The 19,099-nt window shown below is 31.1% G+C and overlaps 1 protein-coding gene across 4 annotated transcripts in view; it reads right to left on the bottom strand.

Annotated features, from left to right (window-relative positions):
* Positions 1-19,099, bottom strand: part of LOC129971361 (protein kinase C and casein kinase substrate in neurons protein 1-like) — a 114,995-nt gene that overhangs the window by 78,349 nt on the left and 17,547 nt on the right. Inside the window, exon 1 of one of the 4 annotated variants that reach the window (XM_056085051.1) lies at positions 3,867-4,120. The exons of the other annotated variants lie outside the window; for them this stretch is intronic. The gene's annotated coding sequence lies outside the window, so the exon portion shown is untranslated. Of the gene's footprint in view, positions 1-3,866; positions 4,121-19,099 lie in introns of those variants that run through there. 4 annotated transcript variants of the gene reach the window in all.

Here is a 19,099-nt window from a genome sequence, read left to right as displayed (position 1 = left end):
TTAACGCAAGATTTGAATTTGCCACCATTCGTGCAGGAAAGTGTTGGCAACCCTATTAAGAAACCATTTGAGAGCTGATAGTATAGGGTTAGTAAAAATGGAATGTTACATGACAGAAAAAAAGCGTTTTCATTGTCGAAGAATACTTTAAATAAAGGAAAATTTGACGACCACAGTTCCAAAATTTGTAAATTGGCCCCCTAGATCGAGTGATTTAAAAAAGTCCAATGTTGTTAATTCCCTCGATCATGACTATTTGAATAGCCCATGATTTGAAGGCCCATCAATTCATGAGCTATTTGAAGTCAAAGGTCTATGCCAACAAATCCACAAACACGTGCGCATTGAAGGAAGAAATTTAATGTTGCGTGAACGAAATTCAGCCACATTTATGCAAAACGGTCACGGAAAATTTCGACAAAAGTGTGCGTCTTGGAGGCCATTTGCCTTATATGTTATTCCATACATAACCCTATCCTATGTACTTTACGATTCAATAAAAATACAACAATTTAAATTAAAAAAAACTGTGTTTGTTATTTAACTCAAATCTTGCATTAACACCGTTGTTCTATCGTGTAACACTCTATTCTTATTAACTCCAAATTATCAGCTATCAAATGATTTCTTAACAGATTTGCTAACACTTTACTGCACGAGTGGTGGCAAATTCAAATCTTGCGTTAATTTTGGGATACCCTTTATCAATCTGGTTTAGAATTCTTGAGCATAATTCACTGACAAAACCCAAATCTAAACCGCGGATAGTTAATTCTTAGACCCTCTAAAACACTCAACTTTCTAACATTCTTTTTTTTTTTTGATACTATATCATAGAATCTTCATATGCAATTTCTAACCATTCGTAAATATATATATATCTGTATGATAAAGGCATTGTTTCAACTCATAAATTCCACACGAAAAGCATTAATGAATACGAGATCGAAAATGATTGCAATAATGCATTCAAAGGCTCACAAATAGCATATATAAAATTCGTTAAAAAAATTATCTGAACTGGCCTTTTCCTGTACGTCGTTTTTGTTCTGTTCACCAATATTAATTCTTTTTATCTCATTATTTATATTGTTCTACAATAATTTCCCTCGTCCTTAATATATTGTGATTTTTTATTTAATATGAATTAGTAGAGCGTATGTAAGAGACTTTTGAGAATAATGCTGCTTTTATGTCTTGCTTTAGAGTAAAATGAAGAAAACAGAGTGCATAATACATATTCCTTATTATCGATTGATTTGGCTTAAAATTTGATACATATTTAAAATCTGGATGTAGAAACTACTAAATTTGAACCATTCTGTTGGATTTACAAACAAATACAAAACTTTAACATTAAAAAATCACAAACCTTCTTTCAAAGTATTTTGGTTTACCTTTTTAATAATTAGGTTTCTGTCAATTATTTGGATATCAGTTTCTTCTACCCGTACGAGACTGTAATTGTTAACGTTATTCATAACACGATGGTCATCAAAAACGGCAAGAAAGGTCAATTTTTCAAACCATTCTTTATTATTATTGTTACTTTTTGTTTGAGTACAAAATACCACATATAACAAGTAAAACAATATATGTATATGAGAGAGAAGGAAATAGTCAAATTTTACTATTTTATAGAATAATTATCGAGTCAGATATGCATACCAGGTTACAAAATTGCAAAAACAGACTAATCGGCGTAAAGGAAACATTTTAATGTAATTTCACATTAACAGATGAGTATGTATATATAAATAGTGAATCAACATTAAATGATGAAAACAGAATGTGAAACATGGCGAATGACGCCTTCATTGCTCATCAGGGGATGAAATTAATCCAGATAGCAATAGAAATTACAGCGTTTTCTGCAAACAGTCTCGAACAATTAAATAAAACATTAATTTTACTTCAAATACTACAGCAGACCAATGCAGAAAGATAGAAAAAGCGATGCAAGGCTGAGATACAAAATAAACAATCTTAAAGGAAAGTGTAAAACAGACCAAAGTAAATCAAAAATAAAAATATATTGGGCACAATAAATGAAGAAATTGAGGAAGTAGGTACATCACAAAGGGAAAAGAATTTAAGAAGATACATCATGTTCTCTAAGCGGCCGAAAGGTCAGGCGGCATTTAGGGACTACTGGCGCGTGTTTGTGCGAGTTCCCAGATGAGAGCTAATACCTTTTTAGAGCGTGCGACAAAAGATAATGACAGAGGAGTTATATTTGAAATGAAGTGGTGTAAAAAGGAAAGAAGTTAAAGGATGTCTGGAAAAATTATGAAAAAAAAAATTATTTTGTACACTTATATTCTGATAAAAATTCAGATTTTATATTATGATTTCAAGGATCAAATAATATTATCTTTTCTAAAATTTATAATTGTACCAATGTCATACTGATACACAATCCATCACTTAATCTTAAAGCCATTAATCAAAAGTTCAACAGATTGATTCATTTTTATGATTAATTGGTTTATATTAAATAATTAATTGAGTTAATAAGATCGATTGATTTATATTGAACATGTTACAGAAGACTATCGATAGTGAGATTATCTATTAAGCACTTGATTAGATTTTTTACAAAGTTGCAAATTTTATTAATTCTAATGAGTTGATTTATAATAAAGTTTTTGTAAATTTTTCAGGAGATATTAGAGTTTAAAAAATATATCTATTAAGGCTAATTTTGAATTTATTTTCCTTTATCTTAAATATTAAACTTTTCTATCCTTTTTTTCATATGTTTCAGGCATTTTCTTCCTTTCTGTTTTATTTCGGTTTAATTTCGCTTTTCGCTTTATGCTCTTTTATTTATATATCTTTTGTTTATGTTTGGAAAATACAATAAAAATTATTGTTTATCAGATTTTAACAAAATCTTAATCCCAAGATTTTTTCCCCCCTACTTTCGCTAATCCAGTTTTTCTAAACAGCCCCTTTAGGGGTTTAAGTAAAATTAAATTATTTAATAAAAATATATTATGTAATAAAAGTTAACAGAAAACAGTATATTATGTCAGTGGCGGATTTCCAGAGGACAGAGGATTTCCGACTATATACAGTAAGGTCACTGGGCTTGTAGGGTGGAGGGCGCAGGCAGGTTGATTAAAAAAAATGTTTCTAAACAAATAAATTTGTAAAAATACAAATCCTGTGAATAATAATATTAATACTTTGCCGAGTATAACTGGCATAGTATGTACGATTGAAAACTCTGTAATCATAAATGTTTTGGACATTTCATCACCTTTATTATTTCTGCGATTTTCAGATTTTACATAGAGAACTATCCATATACACATAGTTCATTGTATAGCGTCAAAAAAAAAAAAAAAAAAAAAAAAAAAAAAAAAAACTTTAAATCTTTGTATTCCCAGAAATTTCCATAATTTTAAATCAAAAAATTTAGTGTGAAATTAATCTAGTAACTAATCAAATAAAAAAATTCAAAACATATCTAGAAATATATGTTAATTCCTGAAGAATATATTTTATATTACATGTTATTCTGTGTTATATAACACCAAATATATGTTAAATTAAAGTACTATATTAAGCGCTAAATTTTTATTTATATGTAAAATTACTAAAAATAAAAAAAAAATTAATCTAAAATAAATTATAAGCATCACTAAATGGTTTATAAATTATTAACACACTGATTCAGATAACAATTAAATGAAATATGGGGCAGAAATTTAGCAATATATTAAAAACAGAAGCCACATACCGTGAATTGCTTAGAAACGTAAAATGTCTAAATCATATACTTATATAAATAGGAAAAAACATATTGGAGTAAAGGTTTGGAAATTAAAGAGCGTTTTAAAAAAAAGATGAAAGCTTACGTGTCAATGGTACAAAAACTAGACGTACAATCCAAAAAAAGTCCTCAAATACAGTACATATCGCAAACAATGACAGAAGACAGCCCCGTTATTTTTTCAGATCACCCGGCATGTCTAATAACGGGACACACCTCGCCAACAGAGGAAGCATTCACCAGATAACAAAAGAGTTGTCATCCGAGATTGGGCCACCGAGTCACGCTATGCACATTCACACCACCACCATCACGAGCAGCGCGCGCTCCCTTCCGAGAGATGGGTACGAATAAAAAAAAGAGGGAAAGAGAAGAAACCTCGCTCTCCAAAGAGATGACGGATGAAAAAGCAAAAGAAGATTCGCAGCAGCACCCGGATGTTCCGGTTGCTAAGCAACGAAAAGTTCAATCATCTTTTCTAGTTAAACAGAAGAGAGCCGGCTAAGTTCTGACTGAGAGAGGGATTCGCCCGCCCATTGCTTGTTCGGAGAGCAAAACTTTTTTCGTTTTGTTCGAAACTTCCCTCAATACATTATCCAAGCGTGTAATTTCTTTATTTTTATAGATCGATTGGCCGAGGAATTTAAAGGATTTAAGGTGGTGAACCTTAAAAGGACAAATTTGCTTTCAAGGAGTTGATATTAAGGAATGTAGATTAGTATTAACCGCAGATTAAGTGGTAAGAAGAGTGGAACAAGCAGTAAGAAAATTGCTAACACAGTTCATTGGTTTTCATTGGTGATGTTAACCTACCACATGTAGAGTTTTTAGTTGACATTAACTAACCAGTGTAGATGAAATTTAATACATGGACTATACACTAAATTTATAGAATTCTATCCAATCCTGAGCAAAATCTAAATTAACACGATAATTTAAAACGATGAGAGCTAAATTGATAAAATTCGGTACACATATTTAACATCTATAGTATAGACTAATGTAGATTAGTATTAACCGCAGATTAAGTGGTAGGAAGAGTGGAACAAGCAGTAAGAAAATTGCTAACACAGTTCATTGGTTTTCATTGGTGATGTTAACCTACCACATGTAGAGTTTTTAGTTGACATTAACTAACCAGTGTAGATGAAATTTAATACATGGACTATACACTAAATTTATAGAATTCTATCCAATCCTGAGCAAAATCTAAATTAACACGATAATTTAAAACGATGAGAGCTAAATTGATAAAATTCGGTACACATATTTAACATCTATAGTATAGACTAATGTAGATTAGTATTAACCGCAGATTAAGTGGTAGGAAGAGTGGAACAAGCAGTAAGAAAATTGCTAACACAGTTCATTGGTTTTCATTGGTGATGTTAACCTACCACATGTAGAGTTTTTAGTTGACATTAACTAACCAGTGTAGATGAAATTTAATACATGGACTATACACTAAATTTATAGAATTCTATCCAATCCTGAGCAAAATCTAAATTAACACGATAATTCAAAACGATGAGACCTAAATTGATAAAATTCGGTACACAGATTTAACATCTATAGTATAGACACTTATCAAATTTAGAATCAAATACAACAAGAGGCTGTCCGCACGTAGGTATGCAGTTTCAGAAATATATAAATGCGATAACTCAAAAACACCTTGACTTAATTATATCAGATTTGGCATGGGTTTTGTGACTGAAAGTGCAGTTTTGTGTCGGATTTTTGTTTCAATCGGTAGTGGAAAACGTGGCTAAAACACAAATTCGATTTCTGGATACTACAAACGCGTACCATAGATTCTTCGTGAAATAATGCGCCAAGCAATTATACATTAAGTAAAAATGCTAAATCCACGCCAAAACTTAATACTTAAAAGTTAATATAATTATTATACTATCGTACACCAATGCAATGTTGGGCGTTCTCTGGCATGGCAAATATATTAGAGTGTAAATATACCAAATTAAGTATGTGATTTTATGATTACAAGTGTAGTTCTGTAAGATTTTTTTTTGTTTTAGTTTTAATTGGTTGAGAAAAACGCCCTTAAACCACAAATTCGATTTTTAGATACTATTAACTACAGGCCAGAGATTAATCGATTATCCAAAAATCTCGCAAAGAATACACGATAAATTCAGTAAAAATGTCAAATTCATGACAAAGGTTAATATTTCATAAATATTGTGCACCAATGCCATGCAAAAACATTCAACGTTCTCTAGGATAACAGTTTTACTATAAAGAATGAGAGAAAGTTTTTGGGAAATCTCTGCAGCCCGTTGTTATTTGAATTCTGAAACAAACTATAAAGTAAACATAAAAAATAAATAGTTTTAATCCGCCGGTGTCCTGGCATAAGGGTAGCGCGTCCTCCTCGTGATCTGGGAGTCCTGAGTTCGAGTCCCGGTTCGGGCATGGTTGTACTGTGTTCTATCCGTGAGGTGTGTGAATGTGCCCCCCTGTAAAACGGCGTTGTGCAAGCGAATGTGTGTGAGTTTCATCTTCATATGAGCTAGAAGTCAGACTTCTGCGCTCAGGGGTCTTTACCCTCAGAAGCTACTGCAACCCTTTTCCGTGGTAACGCGGACACGACAACATCAGTTTTAATCCTTTGGGCCCCACCGGGACATATATGTCCCACTGATATTTTTAAATCATCCAAAGAGATAAGTAAGAGAAGAATTTATTGAAGTGCATGCCCCAATGGTTTTCTGTGATTAAATTCATATGTTAGTGTAATTTTTAACTGCATCTTAGTTATAAGATAATAATAAAGAAGCCCGAACGAAAATTGTATGTGCCTTGAGTAAAGTTGCAATCTGCAAAAATTGTTTTACAATGTATTATACATAGAAATGTCATGAATAATGTTGGATATGTAATTGGTAAGAATTTTCTTGCAATAAAATTGTTTTTAAAATACTATACAAACTGGAGACAACTTTTCAATGTATTTTCTGTGGTCATCTCAACCCCAATGGGACACACGTGTCTCATTTAAAAAGACTACTGGAACACATATAACCCATCTCAAAAATTGCACCTATAGTTAATTTTTACTTTTATTTTAGCAGAATATAGCTATTTATACTTTATTTGACCCATTAGAGCTCTAAATTATCTTAATTTTGGAAAAGAAAAAACTGGCATTGAAAGAGTTAACAACAAAAATAATTCATAGAATAAATAAGGCTTAAATACGAAACGATTAGATCGATAAAACAAAGTCTATGATAAATATACTTTTCAATAAATTTCAATTCTACGTTGAAAATTCTTTTGCGAATAAAAATCATTAAATTCGATTTGCAAGGAAAAAAAAAAAAAAAAAAAAACCCACACACACTATTCTTTATTATTTTCCCATTTGTTTTAATAAATGCTATCCTTTATTTAAATTCCCCTTCTGCATTTCTCTATTGCTCAATTACGATGAAGTATCCATTTCCAATTTTCAGAATCTCCACGAAGGGGAAGATCGAATACTTAGGAAATAACCGGATAATGGCAAAATGGAACTTCGCAAGAGCTTATTGATTACTATTTGACAGTTATTACTCGCTAAACCATTGCATACAGAAATTTATTGACAGGTATAATATGAAAACTTTTTCGAATTTATAGGATTATTAGAGCATGCCAGTCCACTGGTAACGATATATATTTGTCAAAGAATATTTATCAATGATAAAAAGCTTTAATCTCTTCCTTTATTTAAATGAAAAAAATCAAAAGTCTTGAAATATTCTAACAAAATGTTTGAAAAACTTTGTATTATATCATTTAAATTCTTTCTTTAAATATGGTACAGGAAAATAGCTAAAATTAACCCGTTAATGACCAGTGTCATATTTGTAAAGCAGTTACATTTCACAACCGTAGCTAACGGATCGCATTTCATTTCGTTTTTGCTTTGTTTTCTTGTTTCTTGCTCTTGTTTCTTTGTTTTGTCAATGTGTATTCAATTCCTAAACAGCTTTCATTTAGTATATATCATGTATCAGACAAATTTCTAAGTTAAAAGCAACATCACTGTGAGTTTTTTTTTTTTTTTTTTACTACCTTTGACTTATTTTCGAAGTAATGCAAAGAATATGAAAGTAATTTTTATTCCTTTGATATATATATATATATATATATATATATATATATATATATATATATATATATATATATATATTAAATTCTTCTACTGTTCGTTTCAGTATCCTGAGACGACCACATTTCGACGCTTCTATCTCACTAAGGGGTGAGACGCCACATTTCGACGCTTCTATCTCACTAAGGGGTGAGACGCCACATTTCGACGATTCTATCTCACGAAGGGGTGAGACGCCACATTTCGACGATTCTATCTCACGAAGGGGTGAGACGCGGAAGGATGAGCGCATTTCCGGATTTCTTCGTCATTCTTTGACATTGAGTCCCGCCCTATTAGATACTTTTTCGTTCAATTTTTTTCCACGTCGTATGTGGGTAGCTTGTTGTTTCTTATCTTATTATTTTATTTTAATTTAGTCTGCAAATAATCTGAGTTTACTTTATTGTTAATAAAGCATCTTCTCTTTTCAGTGTTCCTCTGACCCCTATTTTGACAAATTAAACCCATCCTAACGCATGCGGAGGGTTTTAGAATGGAAACACATACAGGTGTTGGTAAACATTAACAGGTGTTGTCTGTAGAAGGAATTCTTAAAATGATTTTTTAATGAAAAACAAACACACAAACAACGACAACAACAAAATGAAAAACAATAAAATTTTACTTCGCAATTATCTAGTATTAAATACAATTTAAGAGAATTTTACTATAATCTAAGCTTTGAATCAAGTCTAGAGTAAACGAATTAAATGGTTCGAAAAGGGCTATAAACAGTTCTAGAAGATATAGTAGAAGAGTTATTGTTCTTTAAAAGAGCTATTATCAAGCAGAATGCAAGCCAAGTACACGAAACCATCCAAATATAATCTGTAACTGACCTAACTACTAATCATGCCCTCAGGTTACTATCTATTATTCAAAGAGAGAGAAAAACATCTATTGATGGTGGCAGCGATGAGGACTGAAGTGTAACGAAAATTCTGATGTAAACAGTGTGGAATGCATTTTGTAATCAAGGATGTGGTGTAAACATCGTAAATAATATTTTACTACAGATAACTTGTTCATGAGAGAATCCGAGTGAGAAGTTCAGTTGCCGTTTCAGACCTCATAAATAATTAAACAAATCCCAATAATTTTATTTTTGCGGTTGCATCCTTGCAGTCCGTTGTAATTTAATATCTTTACTACTAATAAAGAAGAATGTATCTGTGTGTGTGTTTGCACTCTATAGGTCAAACCTTTTGATCTGGAGGTATTACATTTGTTTCATGTTATATATATTAGCAATTGCATGGCCGAAAAGAAGAAACCTTTGAAATTATTAAACTTTGATTTGTATCAACCAGAGAGGCATTAGTTGTACAAGAAACCAATGATCTTAAAAGATGTAACAGTCGACATCATGACACAAGAGTAAAAGAGGTAGACATTTTTCCTTTCAGTGATTTTCATAGGGATTTTTATGACGCATGCAGATTTAAGAAAGGGAATCTCAAGCATCTTTAAAAGAATGTTGTAAGTATTATTGATTTTTATTCCTTCGCTCAGAGCGTGAGAACATGAATTAGCAATTTTGTAGAGCGTGTGTAGAATTAAATAAAAAAGTGAGAATTGGATTAGGAAATAAGAAACATTTCAGAATGAAGTTATTACGGGCGGCTACATTAAGATAAAATTTAGGAAAACAATTAGGATTTAAATTAGTATAAAAGATATCATTCATCATTAAATATTATATATAAATATATATATTGGAACGTAGGAATATGCATCTGAAAGTTATTGTTATTGATAATTCAATTAGAATTTTACTTAAATGAAAATTAACATTATCTAGGAATTTTTTCGTAATCTACAAGTATTAGACCTAATCGAGTTCGAAAAATACATTTTTGGAAAATATTAGTCTATTTGTGACAAAGATAACTCGAAAACGCTTTGAGCTAGACAGTTGAAATTCTGTATACGATCTTTACACCAAACTTAGATTTTTTGTCAAATTTTGAGTGAAATCTGTTCAGAAGAACTATCCGGCTGTTCAAATATAAGTTAACACAATAGCTATAAAATGAAGAGAGCTAGATAGATAAGATTCGGTATACAGATTTAATATATATAATGTAGACCCCTGCCAAATTTTGAGCCAAATCCAACTACGGATTCATTGTTTGTTGGTCTGTACTTTCAGAAATATGTAAATGCGACAATTCAAAAACGCCATGACTTAAACACATCAAATTAGACATGGGATTTTGCGATTACACGTGCAGTTTTGAGCCAAATTCTGGTTTCAGTCGGTTGAGATAAACGTGTCTATAACACAAATTCTATTTTCAGATATTATTACCCGATGCTAGAAATGAATCGCCAAACAACTCGCCAAGGATGACACGAGTTTCAGCAAATATGCTAAATTTACACCAAAAGTTAATATTTTGTAGCTAATATACGGTAATGTCATGCGTGGCATACTGTGACATGACAAATTTAATAGAGAGTTTGGGAGAGATATTCCCACTGGTTTTTGTGTTACTTTAACAACTTAACTCGTTACGATTTAATATAATGGACACAGGGAATCAGAAACCTAAAGTCATTCGATGCGATTCTAACAACGCAACGATAAGAAAACAGATCCTCCATCTAAGAAAGGAGCTATATATAGATTGAACAAAGAACTGATATAGCATGTATGTATGTACTAACGCTTTCACACCTGCAAACATAAGTTATATAATATCGCACGCGATGAGAAACTGTCACGAAATATCGGAAGGCATTGTTACGAATGGCACGCATTATTCATTTTTGCACGACACTGAAGAATGTGTTTACTCTGAAAAGGGACGATCGAAATATGCTTTCCCCCCTTCGATCGAAAATGGAATTTCGAAGTGTATATTCTAAAAATAGAGCAGAGAAGTAACGATCGTAAGAAATATATATAATTCAGTTTTTTTTTATGACAGAATCTCAGGTGTATACTATCTTGTTGATTAAAACTTTTGCGACTCTGTATCTGTACCAAACAATAGAAATGTTTGAACGATCAGATTTACTTTATCTGTAAACACTAGACAATTTTTATCGCCCACGCTTAAGGATATTCCAGCAAGCGTTCGTATAAATGGAGACTATAACACTGTTAACTGTGAATTTTTTTAGTAAATTCATTTCATGTGAAACCACAATCACATACATTTAACATATAATTAACGATGCATAAATAGTAAGAAACAATGCGCATGCGCCTGTCATCTACAATCTTACATAGCACTATAACGGTAAGTTTACGTTTTGTGTTACCTTTCTGAATGGGAGGAGGATACGCATTATTTAGTTCTCGGCAGCAGCGTGTTAAGAGGGCTCTATTACATATTTCTGTAAATTATTCATTTAAGAATTTTGGAATTTTTTAATGTACATATATTAAAATATAAACACGGCAAATATCTTTAAAGATTTTTTTTTTTTTAAATTACACAAAATATAATTTTAAAAAAATTTAGGTATTTTAAGTGACATAATTTTTTCTTATTATCCTGTAAAATTGTTTTTGAAGCAAAATTAAGTCTGATTTCGCGATACCAATTAAAAATTAATTTAGTAGGAATATTTTAAAACACATTCATCGAATTTTCATAATAATTGCGTATTTTTTAAAACTAAAATTGATTTTGAACAATTAAACAACTCGAAACATAATAGAGCACAACCAGTTCCCCCCCTTTTTTTTTCTTTTTACTGTTTAACCTAAATCCTCGCTATTAATTTTTTTATAATTTCTTTAAATATTAAGACGCCTGGAACATTTGAAATGTATTTAAATTTAACTGGAATACCCTTTTGAGAAATGTCATTAAATTATATTTATTCCTCCCAGTCCCTAAAATGCTCATTTTAATGAAAAATACATTTTATAGGCTACTTTAGTTGAATATAAACATACATTTTAGTGATGAAACAATAATAAAAAAAACTCATATTTTCGTCATTTTTGGAGTATTTTAAAGTCCACTTTTAAGAGAAAGGCCGTAATAAATTGCCTGCGGTTCTTCATTAAGAAAAACTGAACAAGTAGATAAAAGACAGTAACACAATTACTGTAATCTGCATAAAATAGCAATTACAATCCAGTGTACAAGCCCCTTCTCTAAGGTGGTATACCCGATTCCATCATTGGCGATGGAATGGTTAATCAAATAACACCACCAATGCAGTATCTCTAATAGAAGCGAGACCTGGCTTATTAAATCGAATCGTTTCTCTAATCAACTTACTTTGTTGCACAGCTTCCTAGGGTGGGGGGGGGGAGGTAATACAAAAGAGAAAGACGATTGTCGCACAAAAACTTTTTTAAAGCTTCCAATAAGCAATTCCATGTAATTAAAAGCACAGACCATGAAAATGTCAACGGTGGTAAATTTCATAATTGTACAACATAATGCGTATTCTACACTTGCGAGGATGCATGTTTTTTCCACTATACCGGTATATATATTTATTAAATAATTTGTAGCGAACAAAAACAAAGAAACTAATATATAATTTAAACAAAACTAACTAAATACATTATGAATCCAAAATAATCATAAGTGAGTAGAATTGTTTATGAAAATGAAAACGGCAGTTTCTAAATTTAGGTTAATGCGCCTAGCTTTCGCGCATTATGTCATTCACTGTATCATACGAAAACTGTATGACAAGATGAGAATCTCAATAAAAGTTTTTTTTACGTGTGCGTGTGCTTTTTGATTGCATTTTATATTGAAATTAACTTTCAAGCAGAATTTTAAGTTATATTCACCTCACTCGCATAGCATTAACGGATAGGATGAAACCAGATGTAAAAAGAAAACAATGTTTTTTAAAAAAGAAAAAATGTTTTAGAAAAGAAATGGCAATCAAAGTAAATATAATACAAAAAAATATATATATTTTTTTCATATAGCATTAGAAATTTTTAAAATTACAAGTAGTAATTGCTTGACTCAAAATATTTCCAAATTTGTATTGTTAAGAGTCACACTCTATGTTTACTATGTGACTAGTTATTTCTAACATACAGCTGTTTCCATGGAAATATTGACTATATATAATCTCAGATAAACCGTTTAGGTATAACTTCATGTCCATGTTTTGTAAAACTACCAGACATTAAAGCAGTGTTATTTTCAGTACCTCACTTAAGTTTTATTATTGTGTACACAAACTTTTCAAATTAAAGTTAATCTCATAGTATCGGCTACGTTAATATCGTGATGTTATAACGCAATTAAAAACGCATGGGTCCGATTTATCTATATTCTAAATTTCGAGATATCATGATTTCACTTTGTCTGGTAAATTACAAAGATATTAATGGAAACTATATAGATAAGAACTCTTCTTGTTCAGTTTTCAACAAAGAATGAAAATATGATTAAATATTTCATGAAAACAGCTTGAATTCAGGGAAACAATGTAACCATTGTTAAAAGTTAGTGAAATTTTTTTTTTTTAAAAATTGCTAAAATTCATACAACTTTTTACGTATACTAAATTGATATTATTAAAAAGACAGCTTTTAAAATTTTGGAACATGCAAAAATTAAAATTAAATTTTTAAGCAGTAATATATTTTTTTTTAATTATCGCGGGAAAACGCCATCATTAAATTTAATTTTCTAATCAAAGTTTTAAAAAAAATCGCTCTGAGATGAAAATTTCCACCCTCCAAGTTATATACAGTGGCTCAAAAAATTGAGAGTACACCTTACTTTTACTTCATCAATCCGACTTTCAATATAAATAACACATTACCGGGAAGTGCAAACATGATTTTATTTTTACACATAACAAATGGTTTAATTTAGAGTAAAAATAAAGAAAAATCAACGAAAAACTTCTAAATTGAAAATTTTCAGAAGCATTTTAAATAAACATACGCAGAATTTTGCCTCAAAAAATTGACAATACACCAATGAAATTTTTGCAATATCACGCATAGAAACAAAGTGTCACTATTAAATTGCATGTCTTTTGGCTTTTATAATGGTCTCTAAACGTCATGGTACCGATTCGACCCATTTTTGGTCGTATCTGAAGATATTTTACGCCATTCTTCTTGCACCACTTGTTTTAAATGGGTTTTGTTTCTAATTTTGTGTTTTTGAACCCATTTTTCGGGTATGGCCCACGAATATTCAATGGCATTGATGTCAGGGTACTGTGGCGGTATGTGTAACTGCTATTTACAATGAAAAAGACACCATATTTTGAAGTTACGTGTATTCTGTTTGGGGTCGTTGTCTTAATGAAAAATGAAATTTCCATCTAAACCCAAATATTTAGCACTTTCCTTTAGATTGCTGCGAAGTATATCCAAGTAAACCGTATCATTTATAATGCCATCTATAAAAATTAAATTTCCTACCCCGGATGAAGCCATGTAACTTCAAATCATCACGGAGTCAACATCATGTTTAACTGTAGGTCGTAAATTTTTTGGATCCAAAGCAGTATTAGGCTTTTTCCATACAGTAAGATGGTTGTCACTGCCAAAAATGTTGAGGTTTCTTTCATTACTAAATATAGATTTCTTCCAAAGGTTATTGGTCTTCAATTGATGAGTTTTTGCAAACTTCAAATGCTTTTTCTGAATTTGCAAGCTGGTGAACGGTTTCTCTCTAACAATGCTACTTTTATATCCAGCTTGTTTAACGGCATTTAGCACAGTTTCAGCATTTACACTTCTGCCTATGGTTTGAAAAGTTTCTGCAACAAGTTGGATGAACCATATGGTAGCAGCAATCTAAAGGAAAGTGTTAAAAATTTGGGTTTAGATGGAAATTCCATTTCCCAGCAGGACAACGACCCCAAACAGAATGCATGTAACGTCAAAATATGATGTCTTTTTTATTGTAAACAACAGTTACACACACCACCACAGTACCCTGACATCAATCCATTGAATATTAATGGGGGATACTCGAAAAAGTGGTTCGAAAATACAAAATTAGAAACAAAACCCATTTAAAACAAGTGGTGCAAGAAGAATGGGGTAAAATATCTTCAGATACCACCAAAAATGGGTCGAATCGGTACCATGACGTTTAGAGACCATTATAAAAGCCAAAAGACATGCAATTTAATAGTGACACTTTGTTTCTATGCGTGATATTGCAAAAATTTCATTGGTGTATTCTCAATTTTTTGAGGCAAAATTCTGCGTATGTTTATTTAAAATGCTTTTGAAAATTTTCAGTTTAGAAATTTTTCGTTGATTTTTCTTTATTTTTACTCTAAATTAAACCATTTGTTATGTGTAAAAATAAAAACAAGTTTACACTTCCCGTTAATGTCTTATTTATATTGAAAGTCGCATTTATCAAGAAAATGTAATGTGTACTCTCAATTTTTTGAGCCACTGTATGTGTTAAATTTGGTACACGTAAATATATGTGCGGCATATAGAGGGCAAATATATAAGCCTATAGAGGCAAAGAAACATACACACATTATTAGAACAGATAAGAAATAACTTCATAAAAGAAAATTTCACATTTTGTTTTTATTTAGAAAAACAGAATATAGAAATCTGTCACTATTCACCATTTTTAAAATCATTAATCACATTACTAACTAATGTAACAATTTTAATAAAACAGCAATTTTACAGTCGGCTCAAAATCATATTTCCATACAATTTTTCTATAGATACTTAAAAATCTTTTTGTTTAGTATTAAAAAAATAATGAACATGATTATTTCACCTATTAAAACGAAACAATATTACAGATTATTATTAAAAATTATAATTAAAAAGTATAATTCGATAATAAATTCGATTTTCAATCAGAAGATATGAACAAGGGCATAAAATAAGACGCTGTGAAATTAGAATGCCCGAGATCAATTTTCATTCCCAAAACCTGTTATATATTATGCAAATGCCATTCCTTTCTAACAGCTCACTAAAGCAAGCGCAGCCAAAATTAATCGATGCAATTTATTTGAGAAAAATCTGTAGAATTCATTTTCAAATTAATGGCCTGACATTTAATGAGGTTCATAAATGCCAATATCAAATATCAAAGAATAAATTCTGTAGGCGCACAGGTGGGCAGTTAGCTAGTAATGAGAGCGAAGGCTGGAAGTTGTCCAGTTACGATTATTTCTCAAGGTCACAGGAAATGAAACGAAAATATTTATAACACATGCTTGTAAGAATATTCTAAAATGTTTATTTGCCTATTGCCATGTAAGAAGACCAAATCGTATGAAATATCACTTCAGAATAGCAATGTAACATCATTTCGCATCACAATTGTAGCCGAAAGTAATTAATTAAAAATGAATTCGACAGTATCAATTTCCATTAATGGTTACAAATATGACGAAAAAGATAACTGATAATAAACAAAAATTATTAATTTTTATAAATTATATTATTCTTTTATTTTTAATTTTCTCAAGCTTCAAAAGACACTAATTTTAATATATTTTAATCCATTAAAAATCGTTTGCAGAAATTCCTCATGAAAATTCTTCGATTTGATATATAATAATCATGTGAACAATAAAACCATACTTTTCATGAGATAAAAATCATTATTTTAATTAAATATTGATAAAGAGAAGACCAGCAATTATTTTTGAAGAGAAAAATTATTTAAATACATTATTATTTTTATTTTAAGTTTTATCAAACATCAATCGACAAACTTGTTTTTAATATATTTTAATCCATTAGAAATCGTTTGCTGAAACCTTGTTTATGTAAAACGATTGTGTGATGATTATGGAAACAATAAAGTCATATCTTTCATGAAATAATAATAATAATTTTATTCTATTGAAATATTTGTAAATGACCAATAAATATTTTTTGAAGACGAGAAATTCATTTGAAATGATCGTGTCTTAATTTTGAAAAAGATATACATTTTTCATATGATAAAAGATTTCCGATTAAATTTTTTTGCAATTAAGTATTTATAAATAACAAAGCAATTATTTCTATTGAAGTATTTATTGTTTATGAATATAATGCATATTCATTATTTTTGGAAAATGGCATGTATAAAAGAAATTAAGTATATTAATATTAAAGTAGTTGTAATTTTGTGAATATTTCAAATTACAGCTCATTCACAAAACTGAAATGCATTAATACGCCATAAAAGTTAACCGATATGATTATTCCTCAAGGGCATTGATAGGGTGGAAATGAAATGCAACTGATAAAAAAGAACACGTAAAAATATCGCTCTAATTACGAATCAACTAAAACATTAACTACGAGACATTACTACCATACCAATCGCCACGGTATCTCGAGCAGGGACGCTATAGAACTATGAATGTACCGGTCCAACCCCATTTTGCACCACAACTGTAACTGATAGAGATGAATTAAAAGAGGCATTAGAGAGAAGCATTCACTTCCGCTTTCCACGCTGCGGAGGTACGGGGTGTGATATAATGATTTACTAACTAATGTAACATTGTGCCTCGGTTCTGAATGGGCGATTTTAACACGCCCTGAAGGTCCATCATTACCAACTACCGATACAGCACGCATTGCTTGCTTTAATCATTCAGTAGGGAGCGAGCGTATACTACTCCTTCTCCAGGTTTGAGTATGGAAAAGCGATGTTGATCAATGGGTCGACCTCAATGTGCCCAATCGATTTTTCCCATACTAATCTATTTTTGGCTCGAAAACGGTAGAACTTTTGATAGCGAAGCGGAATCTCGAACCTCAATGGTTGGAAGGGGGGTAGAAGAGTTGATAGCGCAGCAATAAAGTGAAGAGTCTATTAGAAAAATGGGGTTTGAAAAGACTGGCGGAATAGATTTTTGTTCTTCTAACTAGATTACGGCTCCTTATGCTCTTTTCTTTATTTCTTAGTCGGAGAAATCTAAAGAGATAAAAGTTATCGCGGTATTTATTAGAGGGAAGAGACTGACATTGAGTGGAGGGGTAGAGAGGAGAAATGAGAAATAAAAAAAAACTAGGGCAGTATTTATTGTGGGAAAAATTAATGTCTTTCCGATAATATAGATCCGTAGACAGATGTTTATGTCATATTTAGTGTTAATAACGAGACAAATATTTCAATGACGTTCGAAGTATGATATAAATTCGTAAATGAGATGCGAAATGCAACAAACCTTTTATTTTTTGTTGACAAATGAAGGCTTGTTAAATGGGACCAGATAGAAAATTGACTTAATTAGCACATAATTTCGAGATATGCCCAAATCAACTGTAATTTGTGTAGTTACAAATCTTATTCAATTTCTATTCATATACGATAATATCCCACAGGTGGAGAATGAAATCACGAGTACGCGGATGAGAAGTTGTCGGATAGGTAAATAGGATCTCGTTTTTGATCAGTCATCTCTATTCCAATATCGGAATATACCTCTTGTATAAGATGTTGGAAAGAGGACGGTGATGTCTATTAGGACTTTCAATTTGCAAATACTGCCGTGAAGGTGATCATTCTATTAAGCCCGTGATACATAAACAGCGCGAGGATAACTCCTTTTCGTTGATGTATGGTAATGATATGGGGAGGGGAGTTCTTTGAGTACGAGGATGTGGTTTCTACATCAGTATTTTTTTAAGGTTCATTAATTGGTCGTTAACGAATAGCAGGAAAGCCTCTAGCGTCACACATGTAAAGGGCACTATTTCGCAAGATTCTCAGCGTAAATATACAGGTGGTTATCAAAATAATGGAATAAAACAGACATTTAAGAATGCACTTCGCAGCATTAAAATATAATCCTATAGTTATCATTTTTTAAAATATAAAAAGCATATATCACAATAATATGAAATAGCTTTAGTAAAGTTTTACATGTCTTAGATTTTCGTCAAAAGCGCAAAATGTCAGATCTCACAGACTTTGTCACAAACTACTTCAAAAAGGAATGTAGGAACTCGATTAGCTGGAGCAACTGCGATCGAAACATGCCAGCTTTCGGGCGTTTCCAGAGGTACGGTGTATAAAGTCATGACAATGTACATACAGGACAGCAAGGCAAACTCGGCAAAGCAAAATAGTGGACAGAGAAGTTGAGAGAAAGATATTGCAGCAGACGGTAATGTCTAAAAAGAAAACAATGGCAGCCAAAGTCACCGCAGATCTCAAATAGCATCTGAATTTTCTAGTGTCAATAATTACCGTTAATGG

Source organism: Argiope bruennichi, chromosome 6 (genome assembly GCF_947563725.1).
Source record: "Argiope bruennichi chromosome 6, qqArgBrue1.1, whole genome shotgun sequence".
In the NCBI taxonomy this organism is placed as follows: domain Eukaryota; kingdom Metazoa; phylum Arthropoda; class Arachnida; order Araneae; family Araneidae; genus Argiope; species Argiope bruennichi.
The sequence above is the reverse complement of the archived record's forward strand: the minus strand, read 5'-3'. Positions and strand labels throughout refer to the sequence as shown.